Here is an 18351-nt window from a genome sequence, read left to right as displayed (position 1 = left end):
TTCAATCAGATGAAATTGGGGATATGCAATGATTTAGTCGCATATTCTACTTAATTTAACACGAGTCCGTCATACAGGGTACGTGCATTTGACATTAGCTTGAATTGATATTTTTAGGTCACCTGAGACAAAGTCTCAGCGACCTATTACGATTGCCTTTTGTCGTGCGTCATGCGTCCGTAAACAATTTACATTTTCGACTTCTCCAAAACCCCTGAACCAATTTCAATGAAATTTTGCAGAAAACTTCCATGGCCAAAGGTCAACCAAAATTGTGAATTATATGGTCCTCAGCCCCCAGGGGCATGAGGGGCGGGGTCGAAAAGTGTCAAATTGACTAAAATTTCAAAAATCTTCATCTCAAGAATCAGATATAGTAGAATTAAATATTCTTCATAGATGGAAGGGTCTTAAGGTGGTTTATCAAAATTGTAAATTTCATGACCCTGGCGTCTCACGTTTCCCCCTGGGGAGGGGGTAAACTTTACTATAGTTTATTTATGGAAATCACATTTTTGACCAACAATTGTTTAATTATCATTGGAAGTAATTCAATTTGGGTTAGCATTATCAGTATTGGATAGCTGTTTGATGGTATGCACATATGAGCTCTGACTGACCCCCAGGAGCTGATGGGTGGGGCCAGAAATGGTCGAATGTACTGAAATTTCAAAACCTTCTTCTCAAGACCCAGATATGGTAGAATCAAAATTTAGTCTTGGAAAGGTTTTAAGGTGCTCTACCAAAATTGTGAATTTTATGACCCTAGGGTCTCTTGTTTACCCCCATAAGTTGACAGTTTGATACTTTGAAAATTTTGAGCCAGCCCTACCCCAAGGGCTGTAGGGCGGTGCCCAAAGGAGTCGGTGCGCTAAAATTTCTTCATTTTCCTTGTTTAGAATTAGAGGTGCTAGTTTGAAATATTTTTCAGTCTTAAATCTGTATGCTAGATATTGAATAAGGTGGTTTTATTGTTTTTTGTCACTTCGAAAAATATTTTTGTTCATGTTTTAAAAACAAAAATCAACTCTGAATAAATATATCAGAATTCAGGTGACCGTAAAGGCCCATGGGTCTCTTGTTCATTAAACAAACACTTAAGTTCGTTTTTTAGAAAGACGTTGGCAGTATGGGGACATTTAATTACAGAGACATCATATCTTATTTTTCACTTAATGAGAAGGAATCTGGACGTTTTCACTTCCAGACATATACCTTCAGAGTGCATTTGATAATTCGGAGTTCGGAATTAAAAAAAAATGATGGACCACATTATCAATATTCGAGAACGCAATCCGAAGTCTCAGCTGATGCAAAACGACAGCATAAATGAACTGAAAAGACATGGGAACACAAATTTAGCATTTAAAATTTACAGAAATAATGGGTGCCGAAAGCTTGACCTTTTTCAGACCGGAGTTGAGAACAGAAGTTACGTTTAATCTTGCTTGCACGTAAGAGCATATCAAGCGATGGGCCACCTCAATGACATTCACCTGGAGTAGATATTATTTGGATACGGTCTGTAAACTTAGGCAGATATACAAGAAGGTTACCTGTCTTGTTCGTAATCGTTGAGATGACTTTTTGCGTGATTCCGGGTTTTATGGGGCTGATTTAGTGTTTTACCCTGCGAAAAATGTAGATAGCCATTCTCTGTGTGGCTGAGTTCTGGCGGTATTTTGTTCTGTAAAGCCATTCTCTGTGTGGCTGAGTTCTGGCGGTATTTTGTTCTGTAGTTGGCGAAGATGACGTGTAATTGCTCAGAAAGGGAGAACGACGCGCAAAACCTTTACAGTTAAGCTTTTAATTTAAACCTCCAAAGAAGCTCTTGCATCAAATTTTGAATACACAAAGCATACAGGTTTCCGGACACACTTCTGTCTAAAAAACCGATAACAACATTTAAGTGATTTTTCCGCTGTATAAATAACTTTAAATACATTGTAAATCCATTGTTTTAACACGTCTCATTCTGTTACATTTTTTGGTTGTCACTGGTGTTTTCCTGGTCATATTAATGATTCTGTGAGTTTAGGTACAAATCCAGGATCCACAGACGGTTACCTCGGGATATCTACATGATAAAAAAGGCTATGAAAATCGATATTTTTAATTCTCTGCCAAACACAAAGCAAAATTTGAAATTCATATTTTAGAATTAAAATCGAACTTTAATTATGATGAGTACCTTATATGCTTCTCTCTGTGTCTTTATAACAGTAGTAGACAACCGCCTTTATACTACATTTAGTAATACAAACAGTGTATGATGAGGAATCCTATATCACTGTCTAAAGTCAGATTAACTCTAAACTAAATGTTTGGTGTTGGGCAGTAAGATAAAGAACAGAACGTACGTTCATACTCGAGATCTTACTCGAAACGATGCAACGAAGGACACAATTTAAGCGAATAATATCGAATTCTATAAGACAACAGACATTAATCTGGAAAAGGCTGAGTATCCTTCACCACATGTGGCTCCCATTGTATACCTTATAGACACGGAAGTCTAATCGTTTGCTATCAATTCGTGATGGATTTAAGCCTTTCTTATCAAAAACATTATTTGCCAGCAGAGTGCGTCTTTAAAAAGGTGTTGTTACAAAGAAATGCTATAATCCAAAAGGAAGGGGCTTGTATGTTACTTCTAAGGAAAGGAAAATTGTCACAGAGGAGGCTTGTATGTTACTTCTAAGGAAAGGAAAACTCTCAAAGGAGGCTTGTATGTTACTTCTAAGGAAAGAAAAAACTGTCTCAAAGGAGGCCTGTATGTTACTTCTAAGGAAAGGAAAACTATTATAGAGGGGGGCTTGTATGTTACTTCTAAGGAAAGGAAAACTATTATAGAGGGGGGCATGTATGTTACTTCTAAGGAAAGGAAAACTATCACAGAGGAGGCTTGTATGTTACTTCTAAGGAAAGGAAAACTGTCTCAAAGGAAGCTTGTATGTTACTTCTAAGGAAAGGAAATCTGTCTCAAAGGAGGCTTGTATGTTACTTCTAAGGAAAGGAAAACTGTCTCAAAGGAGGCTTGTATGTTACTTCTAAGGAAAGAAAAACTGTCTCAAAGGAGGCTTGTATGTTACTTCTAAGGAAAGGAAATCTATCACAGAGGAGACTTGTATGTTACTTCTAAGGAAAGGAAATCTATCACAAAGGGGGCTTGTATGTTACTTCTAAGGAAAGGAAAACTGTCACAAAGGAGGCTTGTATGTTACTTCTAAGGAAAGGAAAACTATTATAGAGGGGGATTGTATGTTACTTCTAAGGAAAGGAAATCTATTATAGAGGGGGGCGTGTATGTTACTTCTAAGGAAAGGAAAACTATCACAAAGGAGGCTTGTATATTAACTCTAAGGAAAGGAAATATATCACAGAGGAGACTTGTATGTTACTTCTAAGGAAAGGAAAACTATTATAGAGGGGGGCTTGTATGTTACTTCTAAGGAAAGGAAAACTATCACAGAGGAGGCTTGTATGTTACTTCTAAGGAAAGGAAAACTGTCACAAAGGAGACTTGTATGTTACTTCTAAGGAAAGGAAAACTATCACAGAGGAGGCTTGTATGTTACTTCTAAGGAAAGGAAAACTATCACAGAGGAGGCCTGTATGTTACTTCTAAGGAAAGGAAATCTATCACAGAGGAGGCCTGTATGTTACTTCTAAGGAAAGGAAATATATCACAGAGGAGGCTTGTATGTTACTTCTAAGGAAAGGAAAACTATTATAGAGGGGGGCTTGTATGTTACTTCTAAGGAAAGGAAAACTATCACAGAGGAGGCCTGTATGTTACTTCTAAGGAAAGGATATCTATCACAGAGGAGGCTTGTATGTTACTTCTAAGGAAAGGAAAACTATCACAGAGGAGGCCTGTATGTTACTTCTAAGGAAAGGAAATCTATCACAGAGGAGGCCTGTATGTTACTTCTAAGGAAAGGAAATATATCACAGAGGAGGCTTGTATGTTACTTCTAAGGAAAGGAAATCTATTATAGAGGGGGGCGTGTATGTCACTTCTAAGGAAAGGAAAACTATCACAAAGGAGGCTTGTATATTAACTCTAAGGAAAGGAAATATATCACAGAGGAGGCGTGTATGTTACTTCTAAGGAAAGGAAATCTATCACAGAGGAGGCTTGTATGCTTCTTCTAAGGAAAGGAAATCTATCACAGAGGAGGCTTGTATGCTACTTCTAAGGAAAGGAAATCTATCACAGAGGAGGCTTGTATGTTACTTCTAAGGAAAGGAATTCTATCAAAGAGGAGGCATGTATGTTACTTCTAAGGAAAGGAAATCTATCACAGAAAAGGTGTGTTACTTCTAAGGAAAGGAAATCTATCACAGAGGAGGCTTGTATGTTACTTCTAAGGAAAGGAAATGTATCATAGAGCAGGCTTGTATGTTAACTCTAAGGAAAGGAAATCTATCAAAGAGGAGGCTTGTATGTTACTTCTAAGGAAAGGAAATGTATCATAGAGGAGGCTTGTATGTTAACTCTAAGGAAAGGAAATCTATCAAAGAGGAGGCTTGTATGTTAACTCTAAGGAAATGATGAACTATAATGACCTCTCAGGAAAGGAGAACTATCACAGAATAGGCTCGTACATTACCTCTGAGGTAAGGAAAAGTTAACACACTATTCTGATAAGCCACCACTGAGGAACGGAAAGTTTAACACAGAGGAGATTAGTTTGTTCATAGGAAGCAGGTGTGCAACTCAATGCAAATACATATACATACGTCATGCGAGGAATCGAAATAAACACTTTCTGAGGTTTGCTAAATTCAGTTAGCATGATAATAATAATTTCTAATTGAGTTCTCTTGATTTTTTTTAAAATTCATATAATTAAATAGTTTGATGCACTTCTTCCCTCAACAAAAGTTTTGAACAATTTGCAGTTCCATCTGTTTAGCCCCCTCGCATCACCGATAAGTCCTAGAAGGACGGAACAGCTGTGTGGTGCGGTGTTTTTCAGTTTTGACTTGCTGCACCGAATACTAAATGTGGAAGGTGCAGTGCCTTGTGTCTGCCTTATAGTTTCACACATAGTCAATTACACCTACCCTGAACAATATTGTCCGATACATTGTTTATCTCATACATAGACAGCGCTTGGTCTCGTAGACGTCCTATTTATCATGGAAGAACACCATGATTTGATACACGCCACGAGCATCAGCATCCCAACTGAGGTCCCAATAAATATCGCAATCTTCGCTCCACTTGACCTGGGAAAGGAGAAATACTTTTCAGGTCCATTCACTTCACTTTTTTAAATCACGATGGCTTTGCACCTTTTTACTTCAATTTCTTAAATAAAATCTGTTTTAAATATGTTTAACATACATTTTCCTTTAATGCAACAAATTGACTTTGTTTGATTAAGTCATACACATCCGGAAGCATTTTACGTAGTTAACTCAGGATCACTGGAGCCTTTTCCTTTTTTGTTTTTGTTTTGTTGTACACTGTACATAAACATGTATTGGGAACGTAATCCTGGTGAAAATCAGCGGCGACAAGCAATGGATAACAATTGAAATCAAAGGCGATACAAAACCCATTAGGATACACCCATAACAAGGGAGAAAGGATATAGATAGCGTGCCCGATACTTACAATCCGGTGTCATATGTCCCATAACTGCTACTGGAAGAGGAACGGATCCGGTACCCAGAGCCACGGCGGCTGGTGACAGGCACGGCCAGATTTACTAAAACGAGAGAAAAAAAGAAGAATAAAGAGAAGAAAAAAACCAAGCAAGCTAATAGAACAAAGTTCAAAGTTGCCTGACACTTCTCGATTTTGCTTGAGCTCTGGGTAACTGCAAATTACAATGTAACATGTTCTAAAGTCCCATAATCATACATGCCATGTAAAATCGTTATATCCGTATTTTGGATTGTTTCATATAATATATTTTATTTTAAAGCAAACGTTTACCTACCCTTGAAAGTGCTTCCTCGTATTATTTCAAGAGGTTATTTTTCAGTACGCATTAAGGCGGTTGAATCTGCTGGTGGACTATCAAACCCTGAGGTTTGCCGTAACCTTGTACCAGGACTAACAAACCCAAGGGTGGCCGTAACCTTGTACTTGGACTATCAAACCAGAGGGTGGCCGTAACCTTGTACCTGGACTATCAAACTCCGAGGTTGGCCGTAACTTTGGACCTGGACTATCAAACCCCGAGGTTGGCCGTTACCTCGTACCTGGACTATCAAAACCCGAGGTTGGCCGTAACCTTGTACCTGGACTATCAAACCCCGAGGTTGGCCGTAACCTTGTACCTTGACTATCAAACCACGAGGTTGGCCGTAACCTTGTACCTTGACTATCAAACCCCGAGGCTGACCGTAACCTTGGACCTGGACTATCAAACCCCGGGGTTGCCCGTAACCTTGTACCTGGACTATCAAACCCCGAGGGTTGCCGTAATCTTGTACCTGGACTATCAAACCCCGAGGTTGGCCGTACCCTTGTACATGGACTATCAAACCCCGAGGTTGGCCGTAACCTTGTACCTTGACTATCAAACCCCGAGGCTGACCGTAACCTTGGACCTGGACTATCAAACCCCGAGGTTGACCGTAACCTTGTACCTGGACTATCAAACCCCGAGGGTTGCCGTAATCTTGTACCTGGACTATCAAACCCCGAGGTTGGCCGTACCCTTGTACATGGACTATCAAACCCCGAGGTTGGCCGTAACCTCGTACCTGGAGTATCAAACCCCGAGGTTGGCCGTAACCTTGTACCTTGACTATCAAACCACGAGGTTGGCCGTAACCTTGTACCTTGACTATCAAACCACGAGGTTGGCCGTAACCTTGTACCTTGACTATCAAACCACGAGGTTGGCCGTAACCTTGTACCTTGATTATTAATCTCCAAGGTTGGCCGTAACCTTCTTGTACCTGGACTACCTTGGACCTGGACTATGAAACCACGAGGTTGGCCGTAACCTTGTACCTTGACTATCAAACCCCGAGGTTGACCGTAACCTTGGACCTGGACTATCAAACCCCGGGGTTGCCCGTAACCTTGTACCTGGACTATCAAACCCCGAGGTTGGCCGTACCCTTGTACATGGACTATCAAACCCCGAGGTTGGCCGTAACCTTGTACCTTGACTATCAAACCACGAGGTTGGCCGTAACCTTGTACCTTGACTATCAAACCCCGAGGCTGACCGTAACCTTGGACCTGGACTATCCAACCCCGAGGTTGACCGTACCCTTGTACCTGGACTATCAAACCCCGATGCTTGCCGTAACCTTGTACTTGGACTATCAGACCCCGAGGTTGGCCGTTACCTTGTCCATGGACTATCAAACCCTGAGGTTGGTCGTAACCTCGTACCTGGAGTATCAAAACACGAGGTTGGCCGTAACCTTGTACCTGGATATCAAACCCCAAGGTTGGCCGTAACCTTGTACCTGGACTATGAAACCCCGAGGTTGGCCGTAACCTTGTACCTGGATATCAAACCCCAAGGATGGCCGTAACCTGTACCTGGACTATCAAACCCCGATGCTTGCTGTAACCTTGTACCTGGACTATCAGACCCCGATGTTGGCCGTAATCTTGTACCTGGACTATCAAACCCCGAGGCTTGCCGTAACCTTGTACCTGGACTATCAAACATGGACTATCAAACCCCGAGGTTGGTCGTTACCTCGTACCTGGAGTATCAAAACCCGAGACTGGCCGTAACCTTGTACATGGACTATCAACCCCCGAGGTTGGCCGTTACCTTGTACCTGGACTATCAAACCCGATGTTGGCCGTAACCTTGTACCAGGACTATCAAAACCCGAGGTTGGCGTAACCTTGTACCTGGACTATCAAACCCCGAGGTTTGCCGTAACCTTAAGCTTGTACCTTGACTATCCAACCCCGAGGCTGGCCGTTACCTTGTACCTGGACTATCAAACCCGATGTTGGCCGTAACCTTGTACCAGGACTATCAAAACCCGAGGTTGGCGTAACCTTGTACCTGGACTATCAAACCCCGATGGTTGCCGTAACCTTGTCCCTGGACTATCAAACCCCGAGGTTGACCGTAACCTTGGACCTGGACTATCCAACCCCAAGGTTGACCGTAACCTTGTCCCTGGACTATCAAACCCCGAGGTTGACCGTAACCTTGTACCTGGACTATCAAACCCCGATGGTTGCCGTAACCTTGTCCCTGGACTATCAAACCCCGAGGTTGACCGTAACCTTGGACCTGGACTATCCAACCCCGAGGTTGACCGTACCCTTGTACCTGGACTATCAAACCCCGATGGTTGCCGTAACCTTGTCCCTGGACTATCAAACCCCGAGGTTGACCGTAACCTTGGACCTGGACTATCCAACCCCGAGGTTGACCGTAACCTTGTACCTGTACTATCAAACCCCGATGCTTGCCGTAACCTTGTACTTGGACTATCAGACCCCGAGGTTGGCCGTTACCTTGTCCATGGACTATCAAACCCTGAGGTTGGTCGTAACCTCGTACCTGGAGCATCAAAACACGAGGTTGGCCGTAACCTTGTACCTGGATATCAAACCCCAAGGATGGCCGTAACCTGTACCTGGACTATCAAACCCCGATGCTTGCTGTAACCTTGTACCTGGACTATCAGACCCCGAGGTTGGCCGTAATCTTGTACCTGGACTATCAAACCCCGATGCTTGCCGTAACCTTGTACCTGGACTATCAAACCCCGAGGTTGGCCGTAACCTTGTACCTGGATATCAAACCCCAAGGTAGGCCGTAACCTTGTTCCTGGACTATCAAACCCCGAGGGTTGCCGTAATCTTGTACCTGGACTATCAAACCCCGAGGCTTGCCGTAACCTTGTACCTGGACTATCAAACCCCGATGGTTGCCGTAACTTTGGACCTGGACTATCAAACCCCGAGGGTGGCCGTAACTTTGGACCTGGACTATCAAACCCCGAGGTTGGCCGTAACCTTGTACCTGGATATCAAACCCCAAGGTAGGCCGTAACCTTGTACCTGGACTATCAAACCCCGAGGGTTGCCGTAACTTTGGACCTGGACTATCAAACCCCGAGGTTGGCCGTAATCTTGTACCTTGACTATCAAACCACGAGGTTGGCCGTAACTTTGTACCTTGATTATCAATCTCCAAGGTTGGCCGTAACCTTCTTGTACCTGGACTATCAAACCCCGAGGTTTGCCGTAACCTTAAGCTTGTACCTTGACTATCAAACCCCGAGGTTGGCCGTTACCCTGTACCTGGACTATCAAACCCGATGTTGGCCGTAACCTTGTACCAGGACTATCAAAACCCGAGGTTGGCGTAACCTTGTACCTGGACTATCAAACCCCGAGGTTTGCCGTTACCTTGGACCTGGACTATGAAACCACGAGGTTGGCCGTAATCTTGTACCTTGACTATCAAACCCCGAGGTTGACCGTAACCTTGGACCTGGACTATCCAACCCCAAGGTTGACCGTAACCTTGTACCTGGACTATCAAACCCCGATGCTTGCCGTAACCTTGTACCTGGACTATCAAACCCCGAAGGTTGCCGTAATCTTGTACCCGGACTATCAAACCCCGAGGTTGGCCGTTACCTTGTACCTTGACTATCAAACCCCGAGGTTGGTCGTAACCTCGTACCTGGAGAATCAAAACCCGAGGTTGGCCGTAACCTTGTACCTGGATATCAAACCCAAAGGTTGGCCGTAACCTTGTACCTGGACTATCAATCCCCGATGCTTGCCGTAACCTTGTACCTGGACTATCAAACCCCGAAGGTTGCCGTAATCTTGTACCTGGACTATCAAACCCCGAGGTTGGCCGTTACCTTGTACCTTGACTATCAAACCCCGAGGTTGGTCGTAACCTCGTACCTGGAGTATCAAAACCCGAGGTTGGCCGTAACCTTGTACCTGGATATCAAACCCAAAGGTTGGCCGTAACCTTGTACCTGGACTATCAAACCCCGAGGGTGGCCGTTACCTTGTACCTTGACTATCAAACCCAAAGGTTGGCCGTAACCTTGTACCTGGACTATCACCCGAGGTTGGCCGTAACCTTGTACATGGACTATCAAACCCCGAGGTTGGCCGTTACCTTGTACCTGGACTACCAAACCCGAGGTTGGTCGTATGTTACGGCACGATTTCTCATCCGGGTGAGACATCGTGCTAAAAGAGCTGCGGTCGCAACACGTTTTCTCACCTTAACACGATTTCTCAGAAATCGTGCAAAACATATGGGTATAGGTGACACGTTTTCTCACCCCAACTCTCAATTAGGGATGGATTTTGTCCGTGGTGTCTTAAAACTTGCCTAAGTAATAGATGAGCTGACATGATTTCAAATGAGTAGTAGTTCAATGTACAACATGCCTTATATTTATTGGTTGATTTATCTATCAATCTATTTATTTAATCTTATTATATAATTCATTGCTTTTTACCGAAAGTCGATCTAAACCCCTAAAACATAAAAAATACATGTTATGACTCCTTGTTTCTATGCTATGACTGTTGGACTATATGTTCTAGGTTCATATAAATAAATGCACTTCTGGTCTTTATAGCATAGACAAGTGTTTTTATTATATAATGTTGTTTGAATATACAAGTGTTTTTATTATATAATGTTGTTTGAATATACAAGTGTTTTTGTTATATAATGTTGTTTGAATATACAAGTGTTTTTGTTATATAATGTTGTTTGAATATACAAGTGTTTTTATTATATAATGTTGTTTGAATATACAAGTGTTTTTATTATATAATGTTGTTTGAATATACAAGTGTTTTTGTTATATAATGTTGTTTGAATATACAAGTGTTTTTGTTATATAATGTTGTTTGAATATACAAGTGTTTTTGTTATATAATGTTGTTTGAATATACAAGTGTTTTTGTTATATAATGTTGTTTGAATATACAAGTGTTTTTGTTATATAATGTTGTTTGAATATACAAGTGTTTTTGTTATATAATGTTGTTTGAATATACAAGTGTTTTTGTTATATAATGTTGTTTGAATATACAAGTGTTTTTGTTATATAATGTTGTTTGAATATACAAGTGTTTTTGTTACATAATGTTGTTTGAACATACAAGTGTTTTTGTTAGATAATATTGTTTGAACATACAAGTGTTTTTGTTATATAATGTTGTTTGAACATACAAGTGTTTTTGTTATATAATGTTGTTTGAACATAGAAGTGTTTTTGTTATATAATGTTTGAAACGTTTAGCATGTAAGACCACAGTTACCTTAAAAGTAAGTCAAGTGTGCTGCAACCGTTCAAGGTATCTGCGGTTAAATATTAAGACTAGTTGGCACAGGTGGTACATAAAAATAGTTGATGGACTACTGAGGTACGATACCACAGCATAGCATTACAGACACTTCGAGGCAGGAGAGTAAAAATATTTTATAAACAATGAAATAAAGTAACTTGAAACTAAATAAAAAGACCACAACAGGACCCGAGAAGAGACATACATGTATAAACAAACCAGTGTTCAAAGATTACTGAGACTGTGATAGGTGTTGCGGAAAGTTAAACGCATTTTACATCATATTATGTAATACCTGTCGGTATGTCTGTCACATTGTTGAAGGTCACCAGCTTTCTAAACTCAAGTGAATATGTTTTAAATTATGTACGCACTGGAATGCTTAAGTTGAAAATCAGATGCAAACAAAATCCGATACTCTTTGTTATGATAAAGTGAACCTTATTTTTTATCATACCATATGTATTTTGTTCACATAGATTCAGTGCGGCGACAAATCGGTAAACATTTACGGTGGCCCGTTAGAGCTATAATATGAAAACGATTTATCAATGACTGCCACTACTTTATCTGGAAATGAGGCCGCCAATTACTTATCAGTCAGAAGTCTATAATTTATTCATTTGCTTTTGAAATACGCAACAGAAGTCTTGAAAAATCTTCACAGATTCAATTAGACGATGAAAAACAATAATGTTGCCCGATTCATACAATGCATGTGTGCGCGCACCTTCTTAAACACATTCAAACGCAATCCGGTTCACCTAAATTGATCCGTTACGATATTTTAACACGAATTCCGACAACATCAATATCGTACGAGAATCTACATGTCACCAAGCCAACAAGGGCTGGTCACTGTAAGTCAGTTATTCCTCTGAAATTAGTGTTCTTAACTGTCGCTCGGTGCCCAAATGCCCCGTGGTATAATGAAAATCTCCGCGTAGAAAAATAGAACCGTAGAAAATCAGAGAAACAGTGGCGAAGGACCAAATTAACCGTTCACCAACAGATTTATAGGGAACAATGTCGGCTAGTTGGTTCACTTCTCATTCAGTCAAAGAAGGCTAATTATTTCGAAAGAATTGAAGAATATGGTATGGACCATAGACAGCCTTTAAGACTCACCAAAAACTTGATGGGTTAGAAAGGTGAAATTGTCCTGCCAAGCTGTAATTCTGAAAAAGACTTATCAAACAAGTTCAGTGATTACTTTCTGAATAAAAACAGCTCGATCAGGAAAAATATGTCGGAAATATGTCGGAAGTGAAGTTTACTGATGACAATGATATCTCTGTCATGATTGCTTACATTAAATTTGAAAGTCGAATACCCTGGCAAAATTCAAAATAGACATCAAAACTCACCACTTCATGTCTGCATGTTTGGCTCTTTGCAAAAACGTCATGTAAATACCACCCTTTGTTTATTCCATTTATGTGCATATTGCGATGATTATCTGCTTGCTTAATGTATAAAAGTGATAGTAAGCCTTTGTTTTTTGTTTCACAATTATAACTCATTATATATAATACTATCATCCATATGGTGAAAAGCGCTTTAGAGTAATTTTACAAATTATATAGGGCGTTATATAAATGCTGTATATTGTTTATTATTATTATTATTATTATTATTAGCGAATTAACACCTATGCTACCACTTCGTTTGAAGGCAGTACCTGTATTTATCTATTATTCATATACTTTTCATCCCAATGAAAATCCTAAGCATAGAGACGTTTTCTAAAGACAATTTGCGCGAGATGTACCGTATAAAAAATTATATGCAAATCATATCTAACAAAGGACACCTTTCTTTGGCACAAGGAACAAAGGACAATACATTTTACACACTATGAACTTACTAAAGCAGATGTGAAAGCATTGCTGTGGAAGGGTACATACATTTCCTTTTTATTATAAAGTATAACAATATCTACTAGTAACAGGAACCGTTACACCACAAGGTACCGAAGCTAACCAAGTAGTCGCAAGTGATGGATCAGAAAATGATCGCAATGCCATAAAACTAGGGTTGTCAAACCGGTCTTATTTTTGTAACCGGTTACTCTTCTACCGATCGAGTAACTGGTTAATCGGTCAATTTGGTAGTCAAATAATAAACAACAACAAATACATTATATGTTTGAAAAATATCTATCTTAAACGTATTTACACCACAAACATACATGTATTTATTAATTAGCATGATAGTTTACTCGTGTATTTCATGGTTTACACAGGAAATAGTTGCATGTAACCTCAGTAATTATATGTCATGGACGACGAATGTCTGAATGCAGTAATACGGATTCAATTACATTATCTATACTCGAAATCATATGCGGTAATATTATTCTTTAGAACAAGATTTGCTTGACAAACGTTTTAAGACATGCTTGCTCATTCAAGTGTGTAGTCTTCAGATTATTTTTACATCTCGCATATAAAGGCGCGTTCTATCTCTGAAAGTTGATATTTCACAACTTTGTATTCTGGCTTCCTTTTAAAATCCGGTTCAGATTTTTTATGGTGTTGGCGACATCTCTTTGTCAGTATTTAAATTAGAGTACAACATTAACACTAACATGTAATCCCTGAACACTGTTTTTATTATAAAACTTTCAAAGAGGGCCTGTATCGCTCACATGGATAATAAAACAACCATGGGAAATTATTCTTATTACAAACAATACCTCCAATGGTACAGAAGAATAATAATTTTGAAGAATTAAACCTCAAATTCCACCATTGAGCCCAACAACTCTGCACACCCACCGTTTATTTTGTATAAACGGTGGGTGTGCCGGCACACCTACCCCCACCCCCACCTTTGGTCCACAATGGTCCTTCGGACCGGGTGAGCTTAAAATTGAAGTTTGAAAAAGTTTGTGCAAACCCCGAGGTTGGCCGTAACCTTGTACCTGGACTATCAAACCCGTGATTGGCCGTAACCTTGTACCTAGATTATCAGTCCCCGATGTTGGCCGCAAGTTTTGCCGTAACCTTGTACCTGGACTATCAAAGCCCGAGGGTTGATGTAACCTTGTACCTGGACTATCAGACCCCGAAGTTGGCCGTAACCTTGTACCTTGAATATCAAACGCCGAGGTTGACCGTAACCTTGTACATGGACTATCAGACCCTGAGATTGACCATTGCCGTATACCTAGACTATCAAACCCCGAGGCTGGCCGTTACCGTTTACCTTGACTATCGGTCCCCGAAATTGACCGTAACGTTGTAGTTAGACTATCAATCCACAAGGTTGGCCGTTACCTGGATAGTCTTTATTCTGTCTCTGTTTACATGATATATTAGTAATACATAATACGTAAACTATTTTTTCGGAAAGGTCACTTTTAGCTTATCCGATCGCAATATTCTATCATTAGGTAAATACATCTTCAAGGCTAAATTGATGACCAACCATTAGTTTCTTAGCAGTGACGTTGATGTTACATGGTAAACAAATCACCACTTTTGAACAATATGTTTAAAGTTAACACGTCTGTAGAGTGTTTTTACGAGCATCTGTCGAGAAACATGGTAGTAGAAGTTTTCAGAATCCGTTTTTCGTAAAATATCTAAATTGTGACGGTGACCTGGACCTAACACAATGATAATGCTACTCGAACTTGTGAAAAGCATGTCCAATGCAAACATGAAAATCTGACGAGAAACATTCGTTAGAGGGTGTGACCAACAGACAGACGGAACAAAACTATAATGCCCTTCACGCATCACGTATCGGGAGCATAATACGGACATAGGATTTAATCAGGGGCAATCCTGTTGCATAAAACGTGTCGTTAATCAATATTTTCAGTAAGTATTACTAAAGTTGTGTCATTCATCGGTCAACGCTTGGGCGATCACCTACGAGCTAGACGGCTTTGTCTTATTTGAAATATCACAAACAAAAGTCTCATAGCATTACCTATTATTCTCAACCAGGAAGTTTGCTAATTGATGTTGTTAAATGTATTTCTCTAATCATACAAACGTTTTAAATTGATACCGTATGAATTAGTGTCCCTGACCAGAAATGAATGGCATGGGCCATATGACCAACCACGTCAGTGTTGTCCGGGTACTTCGGTTTCCTTCCCCATAACAACCCTTAGCCCACTTCTATCTCGGTAATTGAGAACTGATAATAAACAAATATTTTTCCATAATAGCTTTTAACAATAAAGTTTGATATGTATGTTCTTCTAAATCGGACGATATCTTGTTTCATAACTATCACATGAGGAAACAAGCGTTAAAAATGAAACACAAGAATATATTACATATAGCTAGATGCTATTAATTATTTAACACTAGTATTCCTATAAACAGGGTTATGAAATATATGTTTTAACAATTCAGTCTGAAAAACATTTTAGAACCTGTAGAATATTTAACTTCAATATGAGTCAATACGCTGTTATATTAAGACTTTCGAAGATACATATTTCTTCAGCACTATATATCTACTTGTGCGCCCAACAGTATCGGGGTAAGACAAGGGTGTAATGCTTCCCTAACTGTCTGTTTATATAAATATGATTTTGCCGTAGTAACCAATACTTAGTAATCGACGATACCATTAGTATATTGTTATACTCCGACGATGCTGTATTGTATCCCCGTACCTGGAAATGTTTGTTTTTTCCGTCATGACTATAGCTTTGGTTAAACATTTGTAAAAACACCCTGTCTTGCGGAACTTTGAAGAGAAAATAATACAATTTAAATAAACACAATATAAACAACAACAGTGATCTAAATAAACTGTAAGCAGGGCAAGACCGGGAGTCGGATCTTGCGGCTTCAGAGTGTTATAATATCGCTCTAACCGATTGAGCGACCTGGTCCACGAAAGTATATCCAAAAGGAGGTGTGGGAAGGTTACTGTGTGTTGGTGAATAATCCACTTTGCAGAGGGACGGGATGCTTGTGAAGAGAATGACGAAGGACAACAAAGGTTAATGCATGTACCTTGTAAATGGCAGCAGCTTTTCTATAAAGAAAACCCGAAGATAGTACACTCTTTATCGAAAATAAGATGAAGTCGAACTGGAATTTTCATTGTGATGATATTTGACAGGATTATGCAAACTCTTAGTCTTATAAATATCTTTCGATATGGTTTAAGAAGATTTATGTATGAAGTTCACTTCCTCTGAGCTAGCAAAATCCGCAGGGCGCTCTCAAGTGCTGTAACCTCGAAACGTCCATACGCCGGCGTGCTGACCAGTGAGGGTTATACTATACTTTATTTTAAACCAGTTTTGTACTTTGGAGTGCCTATATTGGGAATGACTAAATTTTCCAAAATTTGATATGTAGCAGGAGATAAAGGGTGGTCTCTACAGAGACGAAACAATTAGTTTTTCATACGTCAATGGGTAAACGTAAAATTAATATAGCATAATAAGACTTGTAATATTGTTATTGATAATACATTAGACTTACTCATCATTTGACATAGATATATATTGGTACATAAACTAACCTTCCAATTATATTAACGCACGTAACTCTCTTTATTCGAGAATCTTTTAAGTAAAACATGATGCATTGTGAATTAATTTATAGACCCCATCACATAATTCATAGTTCCTTCATATGTGTAGAAACCGGGTAATAGTGTAACCCCTATGTCCCATTGGACCACAGATTGGTAGAGATAAGCCAACTTTCTCAACTGACGTTAATTTTATTCTGATATAAGATATCCATTTATACAAAAACGTTTCATAGGAAAAATAGACGTTGATAGTTAGTATCGTGAAGGAAGAGCTAAAATTTCTTCGTTGTACATTCAAACAAAAATATAGACTTTCATGAAGAGAATGTACATGTAATAAGCCAGTATGTCTGGACATTTTAAAACGTATGTACAAAAATGTTTAACTTGTAAAAAAGTGTGACACTGAAATGAAATGGTATAGATATTGTACTTACAAAATACCATCACTCCACATCCGATAAGTAAGGTCTGACAGAAACTCGTCATGCTGTTAAAGAAAGAAAAATGTCGTTCCAACCAAACTAGACTGGGTCCACTGTATTACCACCGAAGTCAAGCCAGGAATGGGCCGTTATAAGGTGATATTTTATATATGTATTTTTACCGGTAAAAAGAAGAAAAACTCATTGAAAAAAACGCGGAAATATTTAGTACAACAGGAAGTACTTAAAATGAAGAAAAGATTCAAAGGCAAACGAAGCCGGGGAAATAGTATCAGCACGCTTTAGGTCAGAGCATCAATGCAATAATGACCACAATTTCAAGTTCTTATTGTAATGGGTCCATTACAGGTGTTCTCGAAACCATCGCTGAATAAGAAATAACCAACTAAAGCCGCCTGCAGAAATAGTTCATTATTTTTCAAACATTTTTCGAAACTCGATATATTATCCACCATATTTTACAAAGATATGTTGATATTGTCTATTCTACCAATTGCAGTCTTTTTCGTGTCTACTTCAGTGTTCATACGTGTCTACCTCAGTGTTCATACGTGTCTACCTCAGTGTCCATACGTGTCTACCTCAGTGTCCATACGTGTCTACCTCAGTGTCCATACGTGTCTACCTCAGTGTCCATACGTGTCTACCTCAGTGTCCATACGTGTCTACCTCAGTGTCCATACGTGTCTACCTCAGTGTCCATACGTGTCTACCTCAGTGTCCATACGTGTCTACCTCAGTGTCCATACGTGTCTACCTCAGTGTCCATACGTGTCTACCTCAGTGTCCATACGTGTCTACCTCAGTGTCCATACGTGTCTACCTCAGTGTCCATACGTGTCTACCTCAGTGTCCATACGTGTCTACCTCAGTGTCCATACGTGTCTACCTCAGTGTCCATACGTGTCTACCTCAGTGTCCATACGTGTCTACCTCAGTGTCCACACGTGTCTACCTCAGTGTCCATACGTGTCTACCTCAGTGTCCATACGTGTCTACCTCAGTGTCCATACGTGTCTACCTCAGTGTCCATACGTGTCTACCTCAGTGTCCATACGTGTCTACCTCAGTGTCCATACGTGTCTACCT

The 18351-nt window shown here is 39.9% G+C and overlaps 1 long non-coding RNA gene across 1 annotated transcript; it reads right to left on the bottom strand.

Annotated features, from left to right (window-relative positions):
- Positions 1–1579: 1579 nt before the first annotated feature.
- Positions 1580–17884, bottom strand: LOC110460377. Its single transcript, XR_002464006.1, has 4 exons — positions 17254–17884; positions 5630–5723; positions 5074–5238; positions 1580–2077 (listed from the first exon to the last, which is right to left on the bottom strand). It is a non-coding gene; the product is annotated as an uncharacterized LOC110460377 (long non-coding RNA).
- Between the last annotated feature and the right edge of the window lie 467 nt (positions 17885–18351).

This window comes from Mizuhopecten yessoensis, unplaced genomic scaffold (genome assembly GCF_002113885.1).
Source record: "Mizuhopecten yessoensis strain PY_sf001 unplaced genomic scaffold, ASM211388v2 scaffold10377, whole genome shotgun sequence".
NCBI lineage: Eukaryota > Metazoa > Mollusca > Bivalvia > Pectinida > Pectinidae > Mizuhopecten > Mizuhopecten yessoensis.
Note: the sequence above shows the minus strand (reverse complement) of the source record. Positions and strands in the feature narration are given on the sequence as shown.